We start from the raw sequence: 17,187 nt of genomic DNA on the forward strand, positions 1-17,187 counted from the left end.
ACTCAGTAGCATTGTGCCTTCCTTGTAACTATTGGTTCGATTTAATATTACACTAATAAAATCTGTCAGAGTATTTTCTTATACTCACAATAAACTTGTTGTAAAAAAATAAATAAATACGCTGTGTAGAAAAGCACATATATGGAAGAATAAAAGTCCGTTTCTTCAAATAATTATTCCGCTTACATCTGATACTCAGAGCGCGCGCGCACACACGCTCGCACGCGGGTATCTTTCCAATTCACAGTAACCTTCCTCCGACTCGGCTGCCAGAAGAACTTCGCAGTAAGCAATGATACGTTTTTTAAGGGTCATTTCCACTAGAGTTTTATACGCACAGAGACTACTTCCAACCGGCAGCAGGGAGGAGGAAAAGGAGGCGTCTGTGACATTCTTGTTCATAGACAGGGAGACTTGTTGCATGTGGTGACAGGCAGCGGCTGTTTTTGTGTAAAGGTAGGGAGGATTTGAAAGCACTTTTAATTTCTTTTTTATTTTTATTTTTTATTTTTGGTCTGTTATTTTCGGAGACGTCTCTCGGCTTTAACCATTGTGATTCTGGCAATTTGTCAAATTTGTGACTTTGATTGACAGCGTATTATTGAGACGTTTTTAAAATGGGCGGAGACAGAGCTGTTGGAGCTGGTGGACAGCTACGACGCTGAGTTTGAAGTCGCGGAAGGATTTGTGACGAGCAAAAATAAACCAAGTAGCAAATTAAACGGAAACAGCTTTATTTAAGGCTCATCTGCTGTTATTATGGGCTGTATAATAAAGGCCAAGACATTATTTAATAGGTGATACTAGAGGTCCTTACATAAAGTGATAGTGGGTACTACTGAGTATAAAAACAGCCTTAAACCCAAATGTCAATTTCCAAAATCCAGTTTTCATACTTCTTTAATTATTGTTCATATGAATGCAACCCTTATCCCTATAGAGGGGTTCTTGCACATTTTTCATACAATGTTCTGCAATTTTTAGGGAGGAATCTTCAATTTTACTTTAATGTTATGCAGTGCTTATTTATTTATATGGAAACTTAAAACATTGCGAAAATTATTCAGTCTGTTTTCTGAAAAATGTGGTCAGAAACTCAGAGGTACACTTAGCAACTCGTCTTAAACGGAGCGAAAGAAACGCTGGACTTTTGTACATGCCGTTCACAACACTTTGGTGTTTGGTGTGCATATTTTTGTATTTCTACTACCACCCTCTAGCTGCTGGGTGGTGAGGGGGCAGGAGGATGTAAATGCATCACCAGTTTTCAGCACAGGTGCTTTTGCAGTCAAACCAAAATGACTATGAGCCAGGGTCCAGTTACCAATTACACTGCACTTTTTGGACCATTTATTAAAATATGAAAGGAGGCTTTAGTGAAGCAATTTATCACCTCCTTGATAGGTGCTAGCAGTTTCTAACAGGGGATTTGATTGAAAAAGAATGGATGATACATTGTATTCTGAGTTTCTTTGTATTCTCAACTTTAAATTGTTTTTGAAGGGAGGCAGTGAAGGCAAGTGAGAAAAATGGCAGTTGCAGATCTATCTTCATTTGCTGATAGAAACAAAGGAGTTTCCCTGTTTTAAATAGAGATTGCATTGACAATATTAGTGTTGCTGTTGGTTGTCATGGAAACCATCTGCTACTCTTGTGAATCTAATTCAATAATAACACCTGGGCTTTTCTGCAAACTGTTGATGAAATGTATTGCAAATATGATATGACTTTATTGTTAGTAAGAATGAAAAACAATATTAGAATATTGTAAAGAAACAAATCTGCTCACTTTCTGTCAAACCAGACAATTTGGCAGACCAAATGTTTGATATTGTGCTACAGCTATGTCTCTGACAGGAAGCAAATAAATAGGCTGAATAGTGAGTTTGTGCCATCATGGACAGTTTATGCAACATTTAATCATTTGCTTTTACTATTTACTGTGGATGTAACATCCCAACAAAATCCCACCTGCAAAAATAGCACAGTGAATAGTTATTACATCTTTTAATTTTTCTGCATTGTGCTTCCAGCTATGCAAGTTTTTCTGGAGCCTTCTAAAGTGCCTCTATAGAAACTGCTTAAAGATCACAACTCTATTGGAATATCCTTGACCACATGTCACAAATTGCCCAATTCTAATAAAAATGGGCATTTGATGAGAATTTTGTTTGCAAAACAAACCCCTAAAATAATTGATGTGCTCTATGTATTTACATTCACCTTCTTGTAGCAATACTGAATGTTATGGAACCTTAGTAAATATCAAGAAAATGTTAAACTTGCCTGTGCATTATGTTATGGCTGTTCACTCACTTTAAATAACATGTTTTCACTCTGTGAAATGAGGAGCAGTTAGTACAAGTTTCATAAGAGACATTTGTCAAAATTTCATTTGCCTTAAGTTAACAACAGTTGTAGGTTTTGCTCTCATCCATTCTGCCCAAGATGGCAGTCATTTTTCTGTTTGATTATGTCCTTTTTTTTCTCTGCCTGCACACCACATTTGACAGTGATGGATAACAGGTTAAAAATGGATATTTTCTTCTCACGTGGTGTATGTTGGATTGACTCAAGCATGCATGGCATTCTTCCCTTGGACCAAAGGTCCTTGGAAAGATTCTGTTCCTCTCTGCTTTTCCCATTCCATCATGATACACTTTGTCTTCATTTTACCCCGGCTTGGACTCATTTTCATGATGTATAGCTGAAGCACATCATAAAGACAGAAGTGTAGGTTATGTCAAAGATATGCCATCATGATTACAGTCTTTGCAGAGGCAGGCCCTCTCTGCTTGTTCTGCAGCACTGAACACACACAACTCACTGGATCCTCTGTTTAAAGCCAGTGTTTCCCCCCCATTTCACTGTTTTTCTTTTTCCTGCTAGGCAACATTGTCAGATATCAGTTGTTCTTTGGTATCTAAAAGTGAGTTCATCAAGCTGTCAAATTTGTACACCTTATTAAATGTTATGATGAGGTTTGCTGCTGAAGGTTGGCTTTCCTCTCAGTGGAGGCCATGCGAGAAGGTCTTCATGGTTATATAAACTGTGTGGTGTAGCAATCACAACCTAAAAAAGTGGACCAGAATACACTAATGATGTTTTCTTTGTCTGTATTATTCAGTCTCTGTTTTTCTAATGTAGCCCAGCAACCAGTGTCAGATAAGCAGTCGTAAGGTTATTTCAGGCAACATTTAAATTGAGCCTTCAAGTGTTTTTTTTACTTAGTTGCAGCAATTTATTTTTTGTTTTAATTTGAGTGATATGTTCTTACTACTATTTTGTGTTTTAATAATTGAAGAAAAAAAAAAGTTAAGTTGCACAAACAAATATCCATAAAAATGTTGCAAATTTTAAGGTTGTGCAGTCGCTTTAACTGGCCTAAAGGTTAGGACCACTAACCAGATCTTAGCTGGTAAATTAGGGTTGGCTTGGTTAGCTGACCTGCACTGTGCTGCATTATGATTGGGCATACCTGCTGTTTCTCATGACACAATGTGTGCACACCCTGTCTGGAGGGACAGTCTTCTGTCATTTTGACTAGTCACATACAACCAAATGTTAGTAACTTTCCGTGTGAAGAGCACCAGGGTGGAGTGTGCAAGAACATTTGTATTTTTACAAGTATATGCTAACAGAGGGGGAATACTTTTTTTCTAAATATTGCATACACTTTTAAAAATGCTTACAATTAGGACTTTTTAGGAGAAATTTTGCAGTCAGACTTGTATATTGGAAATTAACTTACTCTATAGTGAATTTCAAATGCCTATAGAGATAGACATTTGCATGGTTTAATGACTGTTGCTTGGACTGTGATCATCTGTTTTGTGGGAATGTGGTCACAATCCCACACTGTGATTGACATATTTATTAATACTTGCGGTCAAAATATGCTATAGCGTTTTATTTTAATACCATGATCTCACATCCTTTGAATGCTGCATTTTATGGAAATATTTATTGACATTATGGAATATATAGTTTTAGCTTCAGAGCGTTATGCATCAAAAGTGAACAACTCGAGAAGGAAACTCAGTAATCAAAAGATTGCAGCTCAGAGCTAAGTCAGTTGTAAAAGCAGCGAAACTGCTTCGACTTATGTCTCAACAGAACGATTTTCATTCACACATGCACTATATTCCCTACTGTACACTACATGTGCTTCACGTTTGCTTTAAGACTTAACTTCAGAGGCGAGTTCTCCAGTCTATTCTCCTTACTTTTGAAGTTACATGCTCCTCCAATTACTGGGGGGGGGGGGGGGGGGGGGGGGCATGCAGTCTCCCCCATGGTGTCCTTGGACAGCTCTTTGTGTGCCTGAAAATGTTGCGGACCATTAATTCTGGATTGTCTTCATCTGTTTGCATAATGTTCCCTCCGTAACCATTTTCCTTTCCCTATTTTCACAGTCTCTTTTCTCAGATTCATATTTTTTTTTCTCCTTCACAAATGTTTGTCGTCAAGATAGTTCAGTTTTATAACAGTTTTTTTAATACCACTGACAGTTGTTAAACTTTCACATCAGGCTCTTTTATAGTACACAGGCAGTAAGCTGTGTACTGTACACAGCCTGTGTGTTTTATGGCCGCTGTTCTGATGGTGCCTATTGAAACTCTTCACCTGCCAACAGCTTGGTTTGCAGCTGTATTGCATGATATTTTTATATGATAATATTAAAATTTTCCAGAACTAGGTGCAATCATAAACAAAGTAGGGGAGCGGTTAAACAAAAATCAGGTTGGTCTAAAGAAGAAGTCTATGTTTTCTTTAACCTGATATATTTTCTAGTTTTTTCTCCAGTTAGACTAATTTGCTGTCAGGCAGGAGGTTGTTTTTGCAACTCAGGCAGACTCCAGAAATTAATTTATCCAAATAACCAAGTCCTCCTGGGCCATGGAGGTTGGGACACTGAAATGGCCCTGGTAGGCTAAAGCCGTCTTTTGAAGTCTGGAATGTTTTGGCTGACTTAGAGCAGGCGACTGGAGTGGAGGGGGGATCGTTTTCACTGACCCATGGGATTTTTAACCATTTTCATATACTGAGAACAAAACAAAGTGAGGAAAAATGCCTGAACTGATTTGCATTGACTTTCCTATCAAAAAACAGAGAGGAACAATTTAAGTGAGGCTGAAAGTAGTTGACTTTTTTTACCCAAAATTTGTTCAGTAGAGGATGGATATACTGCATAGGAGTTTAATCATTTTGATCATCTTAAAAACACATGAAGGGAAAATAGACATTAAAAATGTCTATTATGTGGTAGACCTTCTCTGGGTTATTTTTAGGGGTGTACCAAACACTCATTCAAAAATCAGACTCAGTCAATGTTTCTGCAATTGACATGTTACATGCAAAACATATGTTTCTCCCATTAATTAATTGCATTAAAACACCCTCCATTATCAGACTATAAAAGCATTGACCAAAAGCTTTAATGCACTATATTGTGTTTAGTAAAAATCAAATGGAAAAAACAATTTCATGCTTTTATGCATAAATTTGGACAATTCCTTATTTTTAATGATGAATTTAAAACCATTGCCTCTTTTCAAAAACTGCTGCAGCATTTTACAAATCTTTCATGTCTTATTGTTCTCAATTTTTTTTTGAATCAGCCAAAGTTGGTATCAGCAGATCAGATCTGAAACAAAACCGTAGAAATCAGTTTTATTTTCCTTAGATTGAAAGGAGTATATATATATATATATATATATATATATATATATATATATATATATATATATATATATATATATATATATATATATATATATATATATATATATATATATATGAAATATTTAATCTGTCTTCCTGTACGATTGAATGCTCTGTTGAATAAAACACCTGCAGTAGTCACCCTAGCAGATATAGGTCAGACTTTAATTGCAACAAGAAGATGATATGCTTTTAATAAACAGGCCCAAGGAAAGCAAAGTGCAGGAAACTAGGCAATCTTTGAGTAACGGGCCACTTGAGTTTCCAGCGTAATAAATAATTCACAAGTCCTGCGTGATGAGCTGCTGAGGACAGAAATCCCTAATGACAGCTTTTTATAACCTATGACTCAGCGGCCCATTATGCTTCTGACATCCCTACACTGACCACATCCCCTGTGCATGCTCGGGGTTTACTCTGTTCTCAGCCTGTACACTGCTGCATTTTATTGCTTCAGATTTATTTTATTTTAATTTATAAAAGGATTTTTTTTTTTAAATCATTGACTGAACATTTTTGATGCTGAAAATCACTGTTATGAACTTATTCACTTTAATCCTTTGTAAGTAGTTTTTTTTTTTGTAATTGAAAATGGGTTTTTTTTCAAACAGGTTAAATTAAAACCAGTATATAGCTTTTTGTGTAATTTTATGTATTTTCAACCTTTAAATTGTTCTTTTACTCTCTTACATTCTTGCCAAAGAGATCAAATAAATCAATGATAAAATGATTGTTTTCAACAGGGTTTCTAAGAGATCTTGTAAAACAGAAAAAAAAAAGGCTGAGGAGGTAGTTTTTTTCCACTGATTATCTGCATCATAAATTGTCAGGATATAGTGACAGTTTTAAAAAAAATATGTAAAAACATATTTAGCAGTTTCCTGCTTTAGTGATCACGTCTTGCTTTTTTGAGGATCTTTGTACAAGGAGACATTTAGTAAAGAGGTAGACTATCATGCTTCCTCTGAGTTTTGATATGACTTGTTAACAATTTGATGAATAACATGTCATGACTTGATGACTTTGTCGTTCATAATAAATTTTCATGGTTTTTGTTGTTTTGGATGAGCTCTACAGAAAGTGTTGTTTTCCTGATCCAAAAATTAGGTGGTTGTTTGAAGATCATTTAATAATAAGAATTATAGCACCACCCTGCACTTTGCTCTATTGTGTCTCAGCTAAGACTGCCCTAATAAAGAGTGTACTGTGGACAGGGTTTGGATTGAGTCAAACCTATCTGAGTCTAGACTTTGAGAATCAGTGGTGGAGAGTGTAATTTTAAAATAATTTCATCTGAATTGTCTGTTCCATTTTTACACAATCATTTGCTGGAAATGTGTAAAATAACAAAGCAAATATGGTATTTAAGGAAATTAAAAATGTGCATTTTTTTCTGCTTTAGGCGTACAAAGGGAGATCTGAGCTCATTTCAGTCCCTGTTGCTACTGGCGCGTATGTGTGAGGTAAGAAACACATTTTCACCATTCTGCCTTAGGGCTGTGACTTAAAGTGTTACAGTGTTTGATTGGCATAATGGCCCCATACCCCCCTAGGTAGGGTCATTCTGAGCAACATCTGGACCCATTGTGCTTTTTTGTACGTGCTTGTACTAAGAAGGCAAGGGCTCGTATGGTTTTGGTTGATAACATTATTGCTATCTTTTCTAACCCCTCAGATGTCACTGAGAATAGGTGGTTAATTTTGCGTGCCAAAAAAGGTCTCCAATACCAAAGAACACTTACTCTTGTCCTCAAAGTTAAGTCTGAGAAATAAATCTGGTGCATTGATGAAGTATCTGACAATAGAGTTAGCACACCACTAGTAGTTTATAGTAACACAGCGGACACGGGCAATTAGGCTCACCAAGTAATTTACAGTACTGCTCGCAGGTGGTGACCTGGAAAGAGCCAGGGACCACCTTAGCAACAAACTAGATCATTTAGCCAGGTAGAGTAGCAACTCTGTAGGATGTCCAAATGAAACAGAGCAATTAGAGATTGTAAAAAGCCTGACACATTTCAAACAGATTGTTATTTTTCTTTTTGTAAAATGAATAACCCTATGCAAAAAAAAATATAAAAAAGATTTTTTGGAGGGTTTGTAATTTTAAGGAGAGTGAATGATCACCTTTATGTGTTGTTGATCTTTTTACGTCAGTGCACAGTCCGCTTGTTGGAGCTACCTATTAATTATGAAATACTGTAGGTCTTGCCCATTTCATTTTACTGCGTCTTCCTGCTGAACTTGGTGTGAAAGGCTGCTGTTCTTAAATAGGTATATAAAAAGTAAGAACAGAGAAGGTTCCCTGTGCAGCAGCAGCTTTCTTCTGCATTATGTCACTAGTGTCAAAAAGGCAACACTGAAAAAACACATCATTTCACACATCCTAGAAACTAAAATACATGCTGAAAATTGGCTAATTTGTTTGCACTGTTGGTAGTAATATAGGTTTGTCGCTAATTAATTATACATCTTGAACTTCTGTGAAATGTGTCTCATGGCGAACATGAAACTCAACAAAACGTATTGGGGTTTTCTATAATGGAGTAGCACAAGCTACTTGCTCAATAATTTGTAAGGTTTCCCAGTAGTTTAAAATAGGAAGAGAAGCAATACCACTATTTACATGGTTTGTCAGCCTTTAACATAGATCAGCTGATAAAATACCATCTTTGTTAGTTGATTTCTTATTACATAAACAGAGGTCCAAAAGACACTGCATTTTTTAAAACTATTTTAAATGCCCCTTACGTCTTTGTTTCGTGATTCTTAAAAGAAAAAAAAATCAAAACTAGTGCCACCCAGAGAACTCCCTAAGATTGAGTCAGATTTTAATAAACAGATAATCGTTGCTTTAAGAATATGTTAGTCCCATCAACGGCAGGGCCACAAGATTTTGGAGAACAGTTCACCTATTTTCATTCAGAGTCCCAACAAATAGGCATGGCAGCTAATTGGCAAAAACCTCCACGATGTGAGCGGAACCACAGCACTAACAGCTGTGTGTGGTCCACAAGTGCTGGCACAGCTATTTTCAAGCCTCAGACCTAGAGAAATACAAAGTATGTTTACTCTACACCTGTACTGTAACTTTGCCTTGAGGACAGACGTAAACCGCAACATGTTCAGCTTTCTCTCACGTTAGTGTTGTTAAGGTCAATTGTCAGTTGTTTTCAAAGATCCATATTTTAAACGTGCCTCACTTCTGGGTAACATCGACTACAAATGTAGGAAACATCCCAAAGAAGGAACTATTAACCTGCTTCAGTGGCGTAGGACAATGTCCGCTTAACATTTTTGCTGCTGATATTCAATCTTACAGTAGCTTTTAGATGACGTGAACGTGAATCAACCTCATTTATTTGCTTGGCAATCTGAGGCAGATTGAGTGACAGCCACAGAACATCACATCACTTATGTAAAGCTTCCCTCAGCCACCACGAAATTAGAGTGCCTGTTGCTACACACTGCTGCCTCCTTCTTCTGCACGAATGAAACGGCAGCCTCCCTGGTTCAGAAGTTCACATTTTGGATGCGTGCCGGAACTCCTCGCAGTCGGTGACGTTTGTCTACTGCGCAGGTGGTCAGAATGGCGTAAAAGTTGGCCTGCTTTTATGGTCCTAAAATGTTGGGCCACTTTAAAAAAATATATTACTGTGAGTTTGTGTTACTGAATTAAAAACTGAGAAAGGGACACTTTTTCCCACCTGCTGCAAGTGTATTAATATTTCTCCCCAAAACAAATAAATCACATACATGTGCACACATCTTTGACATGTCTCAAGGCTTGGCTGAGGAAGCTATTTATTCTCAGGCACAGTTAACTACTAGCACATATGCTTTAGAGTGGAATGCCATTCAGAATGCAGAAAATATATTTAGTTCTCGCCAACAGACAGCAAAAGGCACCAGTGGGTCTAGCCCCCGTGTGAGAACAGCTATTTCTGTCACAGTATAGACTTTCAATTACTGTAATCTGGTGCTTCACTCCTTCAAGAAAACCACTATTTAGATACATCAGATATGACATGTACAGTACAAGCCATAAAGACGGATAAATTAGCTGAGAAATTTAAAAAGTGTCATTTTGGGGTATAAAATCTACAGATACTGATCAGTGTAATTCCCCCCTTGCCTTATTATCCGTCTTGTTCCCTTGGGCAATAGCATAGATATTAGCAATACTTTGCTGTGGAGGAAAATGAGGATATAGGATACCGCCTAGTATTTGGTTTGACAGATGTAAGCTTTGCTTTTCAGTTTGTGTAAGCCCATTAATACATAGGTGCTTATAGATGGTGGAAATACCCCACAGCTGCAGTCTGCTTCTTGCCCCAAGAGTGACCCCCAAAAAACACTCAAGCTTCACAGCCGGGCAGCCCTTCTGCCACTTCCAGTCCTGCAAACATGTGTCTAACAAACCCACTGATCGTGATAAGTAGAGCTTTCGAACATCTCTACTAACCAGAATGTGGTCAGTAGATAGTTATCAAACAGCTTTGCTATCCTCACTTATATACGGCTTTATCATAGTTTCCCTAAATGAGAACAAAGCACTTTAAGAGCAACAAAAATTAAGAATTTGTGAAATTCAGTCACTTTGTGTCCAGTCCAGCTGTCATTTAATTAACATAAGCATGCGGTTCAGAAATACAGGCAGACTGTTTAGCGAAACTCAAAAAAGATAACACCTGGGTAATCTGCACTTTTCCTTTGTAAAATAAGATTATGAAGGTAAATGAAACCAATGATAAACTGTTTAATATGAGCTTGAGCACAGAACTACAATGAGTGGAAAACGCATTACAGGATTAGATTAAATAACTAGCTTTTTTACACACTTTCCCCCTTTTTTAAATTTTAGGGTTAGGATAGGATAAGACTCAGTAAGACTCTATGTGGGGTGTAAGACCCATTAAGAGTCTTACACCCCACATAATTAATTCTTGCTGAGTTATCATATCTATATTGCCCTTGGCCTACACACCAATTATGAGTTGTTGTAAATGATCATTTTACTTGGTAAGTTGCATATTTTCTGAAATGGCACATAGCTAGTTATATAACCAGTTTAAAAATTCTTTAGTTTATAAAAGTTTTTTTCAAGCTATGCCAGTGACAGAAAAAAATATAATAATTTTGTTGTATAACAAACACAAGTATGACATATTTACAATCACAAACTATATTTTACTGTTGCTATAATACCTTAATCATTACATTTATATTGATAGTGTTATCAATCCTTCTTATTTTGATTGCGAGAAGCAAAAATATAGAATAGACACCTCCTAGATCGATCTCTCTTTGCATTTCTGCTCTTTAAAAAAGTAGCACCTGGAGTAAAACAAGCATTAATTGGGCTGTCTGCTGAAGTAGAGATTAGCTGCGTAATCGACTTGCTATTCAAACCTTCCCAACTGTAGTTTAAAAACAGTATTACGTTTAGAGTGATGGGTCGTTCTCCTTAACTCTTCATGCCATGACTATGTGTGTTTTTCACAACCACAACTTTTTCTACAAGGCCGAATTTTTTGTAAACAAATGGACAATTTTTGATGACTTCTTTCATCCACCTTGCTAAACTTCAGCAGTAACAAGTGAGATAGGGATAGTGCTGCTTTAACTGCATACAACAGAAGAAAACTCCACTCACTTACACACTTTCATTAAAATGACTTTAACCATCAGAATTTAGATATTCCATGTATGAAAGTTTGTCCCTTTCACAGCCAAGCATCATAAAAACATTATGACTTTAAAAATTCAATTCTGCTGAATGAGTTGGACTCAAACATGTTGCCTCAAGTTGGCAAAAAACCTCAACATTATAAACCATCCGTACAAGGAGGTGACTGGTGAAATTGGAAATGTGTCCCATAAGCAACAAGTAAAAGCTTTTCTTTTTTTAACCAAAGCTGATTTTTTTAATCTATGGAAAACAGTTATTAAGAATAAGTTGAAATATAATGGTACATTTTTTTAATTTGAGTCTGACAGTGAAAAAAACTAAACCAAAGCGTAAAAGCAGTGCAATCTTACCTTACTGGTTTCAAAGTCTTTATAGTAGAATCTTGTGTTTGCTCTGAAGTCATGATGCAGATTGTTTTTTCTGTTTTCCTGCTTTACATTGACAGAATGTGTAAAATATTCAATATTGATGTTCTTTTGTCTTTGGCAAGTGAAACACTCAGATATAATACCCGTTCAACCAATTTTTAAATGAAGACATAGTACATTACAGTTGAAATACATGTATTTAAAAATACATGTATTTTTACATGTAATTACATTCATGCACTTGAAATGTAATCAAGTGCATTTTTAAAGGCAAATATGCAAGCAGGCCTTATAATTTATTATGATTGATATTATTCTGTAAAACTATAATCTATCATAGTTTTAAGGCGACTTTTAGCATTCACAGCAGATTTTGATGCAGTGTTAGTCCATCTTGTTAAAAGCTTAATATAATAACAGTATATAATGCTCTAAGTGGCTATCATAATGTATCAGCCTTTCAGTCATTTAATTAAAGTATTAAATAACTTTCAATGTGATACTATATTGCTTTCTATGCATGAATGAAGTGATTTACAGAACATATTGTTTCTAAGCGAATGTGTTGTTTGTGGATTTTAAATTAAATACAAAAATGGATAACAGAAATGTAATTTTACATAAATTATTTGTTTCTTATAGAAGCTATTTATGCTTTCAGCCTTGGAGCAAAATTGGTCCCGCTTGACTAAGATAATATGAAATTAATTTGTAAGTCATGCCTATGGTTTGCTGCTATGAGTGAACAATACCTACCTTCACTTAGTGCTCAAACTTTTTAAATGTCCTGGAGGAGTTCTGGTTTGAGTCCCAAACCTACTGAGATTTCCTAATGAAGGCTTTACCTTCCAGGCAAGCATATTTCTCCAAATGACAGTAATTTACATATGATGTATTTAGAGAAGAAGAGGGCAGGCTAATTCTATTTGGAGATTTTCCTTTGTTTTAGGAGTCATTAGCAGCTAGCTGAAATCTAATTTTTACAATTTCATCAGGCCATCTTGGAAAGCCTCTGTGAGCTCATCAGAGAGGAGCATTTATTGCTAAGTGTTCTCTATTGCATTAGCACACAATAAAGCGGCCAGGGACTGCTACAGACGTTTATGTGGAATCCAGTTAACACTCTGCCAATTCGTTTTTTATTGGGACACAATCAATTTTTATTCATTTTAAAGCCAGAATGCTTTCTTTCATTGTGTGCCTACTCCAGCTTATTATGCCTTAAACTAATTACCCAGTTGTTTTCACAAAATGCAGATGTTTATGTTAAAGATTTCCTCTCTGAAATGCAGACCTGATGTGCATATACATACACTTTCCACTGTGATTTAAGCAAAAATAATTGTATTCATCATTTAATTTCTATACGTCTGGCAAACAGAGGAAGATCTAAGTAGCAAACTGATTTTGAAAATGGTAAGAAACGTAATCAGCTTTGGGCTTAATGTGTATTTTGCTGTAACAATGTGAGTGTTTCTTTACTGAGATGTAACAAAACTTTTCATGTTTTAAAAGTACATTTCACACAGCAGAAACAAAATTATTTTTAATTCTGGAAAAACAAGTTTGAGCTGTTTCTTACCCTTTAACTATTAAGACAATTCACTGCATTATTTGACATTTACAGCTGAAGCCACTGTATTTTAAACAACTGAGAACAGCTGTTATTCTTACATACGCAGTAAGGTTATTTAATACTTTTTCATGTGCACCCCGTTATGTAAAATGCCTTTTACATGGATATAGAGGTGAAAAAACTTATTTTAGTACCTGTGTTTATAGTATGCTCTGATAAGATACTATATGTGTCTATGGGATGAAAGGTATGAATTTAACAGTGTGCTACTGCCTACGGACAGAATAAGTTACTTTCTGCTGTGAAAATAGAAGTGTTCTTATTCATTTTTACATACTTAGTCATTACCTGATCATCTTGGGCTGAAAGTTCTGTGCTCCACAGATATTGAAGTTGCCTCAGAGGGCTGAGCTGAGTGAATCCTCATCAGTACATAGACAAAAGGTCTGCATGGCATAGCACGGGATTCAGTAATGGTATCATCCGATCTTATGCACATTTCAGAACCGTACTGCATTTGTGTGCTATTCATGGTGCATCTAAGTTGCAGCACTTATACCACATAGTTTTCAAGATGATTGCATCAAATCATTGACTTGCAATAATTCCTCATCTATCTGAAAGCATGTAATAAAAGGACTTATTCCTACACATGCTGGATGTACTCTGAACTCCTTTGTACATGCTTTGTACATGCTCAAACATGCTTTAATAGCATGTTTGATTATACAAATATGAGATTTTAAGAGCCAGTATTTTTATTATTTTTTATTACCTGATCTTTTAAAACAGGTACTACACTGATTTGTAGTTGAACATTCAAGTATTGTTGTTGTGTACTCATTATTTGCTAAGCTGCTTTTGTAGACAGCCAAGACACCTCGGCATGTGTAGAGGAAAAGTGGCTAAAGTCCTCTTAGTGTGAGTTATATGAGTGCCTCTTTACTGCAATGTAATAATTAGAGTGCTTAAGTGCTCCTTGAGCAAAGACAAACCTAGATACTCTCTTCCTCTTCAGCCCCTCCTCTCCTTCACTAAGAAGGTCTTTAATGGCTCCCATTTGACTCAGATATCATTTATTGTTTGGTATCAGGTGTACACCTTGTACCATTCACCATTCGTGCTGAAGCATTCTCGATGTTAATGGTTGTAATATGGGCAAAAGACTTAAAGGCTTACTCCTTACTCTTTATTTTATAACCTCTTGTTGCATTGTCATTTCTTAATACTAATCCTTGTATTCTCTCTTTAGGAGTGCCTATTACCACAAAAAAATCAAGAAATTTTCTTCTAAAAATAATGCAAAAATGTATTTGCTCATTGTTCAAAATGTTTTATCTGTGTGCAAAGATATCCCTGCTGTTTCTGTTGAGGGATTTATCTCGCAGTGGTCCCCAGAAGACTTCAACAGGCTAAAAAGATGACAGGTTATCATTGATCTGCCCATACTGAAATCCATTAAAAAATGTATGGGCTGTTGTGCATTAACAGTGCACTCTACTGTTTTCGATCCATTAGAGGAGCAGGGCATGGGGCCCCTAGTGGCCTGTAGGCCCCACAGAGGTCCTTGAGCTTTCATTTAATTAAATTACCTTATAATGAAAACAGCCATAATGAGATTAATTTTAATTATTCATCAGTGGCCGATTTGAGGGAGAGACAACATTAATAATGCATTAAAGGGCTAAACATTTTTCAATTCAATGCCTTTTCCTTTTGTTAAAGGTGTAATTTATTAAGTGCTGTGCAGCTGCTAAATGTGTCAGTGGTGAAGACGTCCAGATGCAAAGGTCGGTTAGACTGGCTGTTGAACTGCTTCGTAATTATATTTAAATGTCTGTCATGGTAATAAATATGGACCAAATAATACAGCTATCCACATAGCTGTAAAAAAACAGCATAGATATTTTTTAGTACACTTATTTTGAGTTGCTTAAAGCTAACTGGATTTTCAGTCAATACCTGAAGCAGAAAAGTAATCACAACTTGTTTCCCTTCTTTGTTGATTTTTGCATATTTCCATCAGATTAGTAGGTTAATTCCCCAAGTGTGATCACATTAAACCACTTTGGTGTCTGGCCAACAGCATTGGGGAAGATTGTTACACTGTGTAAAACTAAAATTAGCTGGCTTGTTAATATGCTTTTTTTTGCTTTCACTGGGCAGCCAGAATTGCACATTTGAGATCTGTAAGATGACACTGTGAAATTTATGGTTTAGGTAGCACATTTTACAATGAAAAGTGTCATGAACAGATAAGAGCTTAGAGGAAACAAAACAGCAGAAGTGACTTAATCTAGGAGACAAGGGTGTCATTGGGATGGAGAGCTGGGTGCATTTATCAGGTCTTCATCAATACCTAATTAATAATTCAGGCACAGTCTGGGGCTTCTATAGGGCAGGGTTTCAGCCAGCTTGTAATTTTGTAAATTGCTTAGTCATCATGCTGTGAATGGACCAGGGCCGTCTCCCTGAAGTTTAATCCAGATGTGCTTGTAATGTTGTCAGATATACTGTGAGGAAAAAGATGAAAGGTGAAAGATTCCCTCATAGAAAGATTACTGCATAAAAACATGGAATGAGCAATCTATTGTAAGCAACAGGTAACTATATATGGGTATCTATACATAAAATATACTTTACCAAGAGTAGTCTCTGTTTATCAGGAAAGCTTTGATACTGGGAGTAAAAGAAATTAACAAATTGATAATGTTCAATCATTCATTTTAGTTGTGCTATTTTGGCTACAAACTGAATCTCAGCAAACTTAGGTTTTATGCATATTAAATAAAAAGTACACTGTATGCACAGAAATAAAATTTTAAATGTATATGTTTTTAATTTTCCATTTTACATTGCCATATGTATTTATGTATTATTGCATGTCCTAATCTATACCTAATTGTATGCATTTGAAATCAATCAAATAATCAATCAATCAAATAGAGAAAAACAGAAGCCTTTTTCAAATAACATAGCAGAATATACAAAACAAAATAGAATATAAATTAAAATGAAATAGAAATAGAAATAAAACAATTCAAATTGCCTATGAATTATTATATTTTTGAACACAACATGGACGTTATTGTTAGGAAACTGGATTTTCCTATGGATATAAGTCACGACAGATTTCAGAAAAAGAAACAAACAGAACTAGCAGGCACTTTGTCCTTTCTTTCATTCAATTGTGAGCAGTTTAAGGTGTCAGAGCTGTATACCTAATAAATAAACAAATCTCTCAATTACCCCTTGCCAGCCCTCTGACAGGTCCCATTGAGAGAAAAATGTCTTCTAAATGGTCTGACTAGTTTTACCTGTTCTACCTACAAAATGTTCTATTCTTCCACCTAGTTTCTGTGGCAATAGAAGGTTTTTATTTATTTATTTATTTTTGGGCTATAAAAATTTAGTTCTCCAGTAAGTAATGTGAACTACTGCTACTGTTTGTTTCAATACAAGGCTGCTGAGCTGCTACTTTTGGACCTGTCTAGCTGGTAGACATGAGCTCAGAAAGCTTTGCTAAGTCACATATTGAAAGAAGACAATGTTTCTGCTGCTGTGGTTGAGCCAACTAGATGTTTTTAGAAATAAAACACCTGCTGTTTCGGTCATAAGATAACCTAATTAAAAGGATAAAAACTTCACAGTCCATTACAAAATTTCCCATTTTGTGTTTTATGCTTCTCATTGTAGAAATGGATCCCTGTAACAAATGCAGTGTTTATTTTGGAGTAATGGGCGATTCCCAGCATAAGCAGTCTTGTTGTGGCTTCATTTTTGATTTTAACAAAGACCTGCTGAATCGGGGATATATCAGCAGAGTT

The 17,187-nt window shown here is 35.9% G+C and overlaps 1 protein-coding gene across 2 annotated transcripts in view; it reads left to right on the plus strand.

The window, feature by feature from the left end:
• The first annotated feature begins 248 nt into the window (after positions 1-248).
• The window catches only part of eya1 (EYA transcriptional coactivator and phosphatase 1), a 78,264-nt gene continuing 61,325 nt past the window's right edge, over positions 249-17,187 (plus strand). The window contains exons 1-2 of one of the 2 annotated variants that reach the window (XM_032551723.1): positions 249-456; positions 7,127-7,187. The gene's annotated coding sequence lies outside the window, so the exon portion shown is untranslated. The remainder of the gene's footprint in view (positions 457-7,126; positions 7,188-17,187) is intronic. The other variant, XM_032551725.1, reaches the window with a different exon arrangement.

Source organism: Xiphophorus hellerii, chromosome 21 (assembly GCF_003331165.1).
Source record: "Xiphophorus hellerii strain 12219 chromosome 21, Xiphophorus_hellerii-4.1, whole genome shotgun sequence".
Classification (NCBI taxonomy): Eukaryota; Metazoa; Chordata; class Actinopteri; order Cyprinodontiformes; family Poeciliidae; genus Xiphophorus; species Xiphophorus hellerii.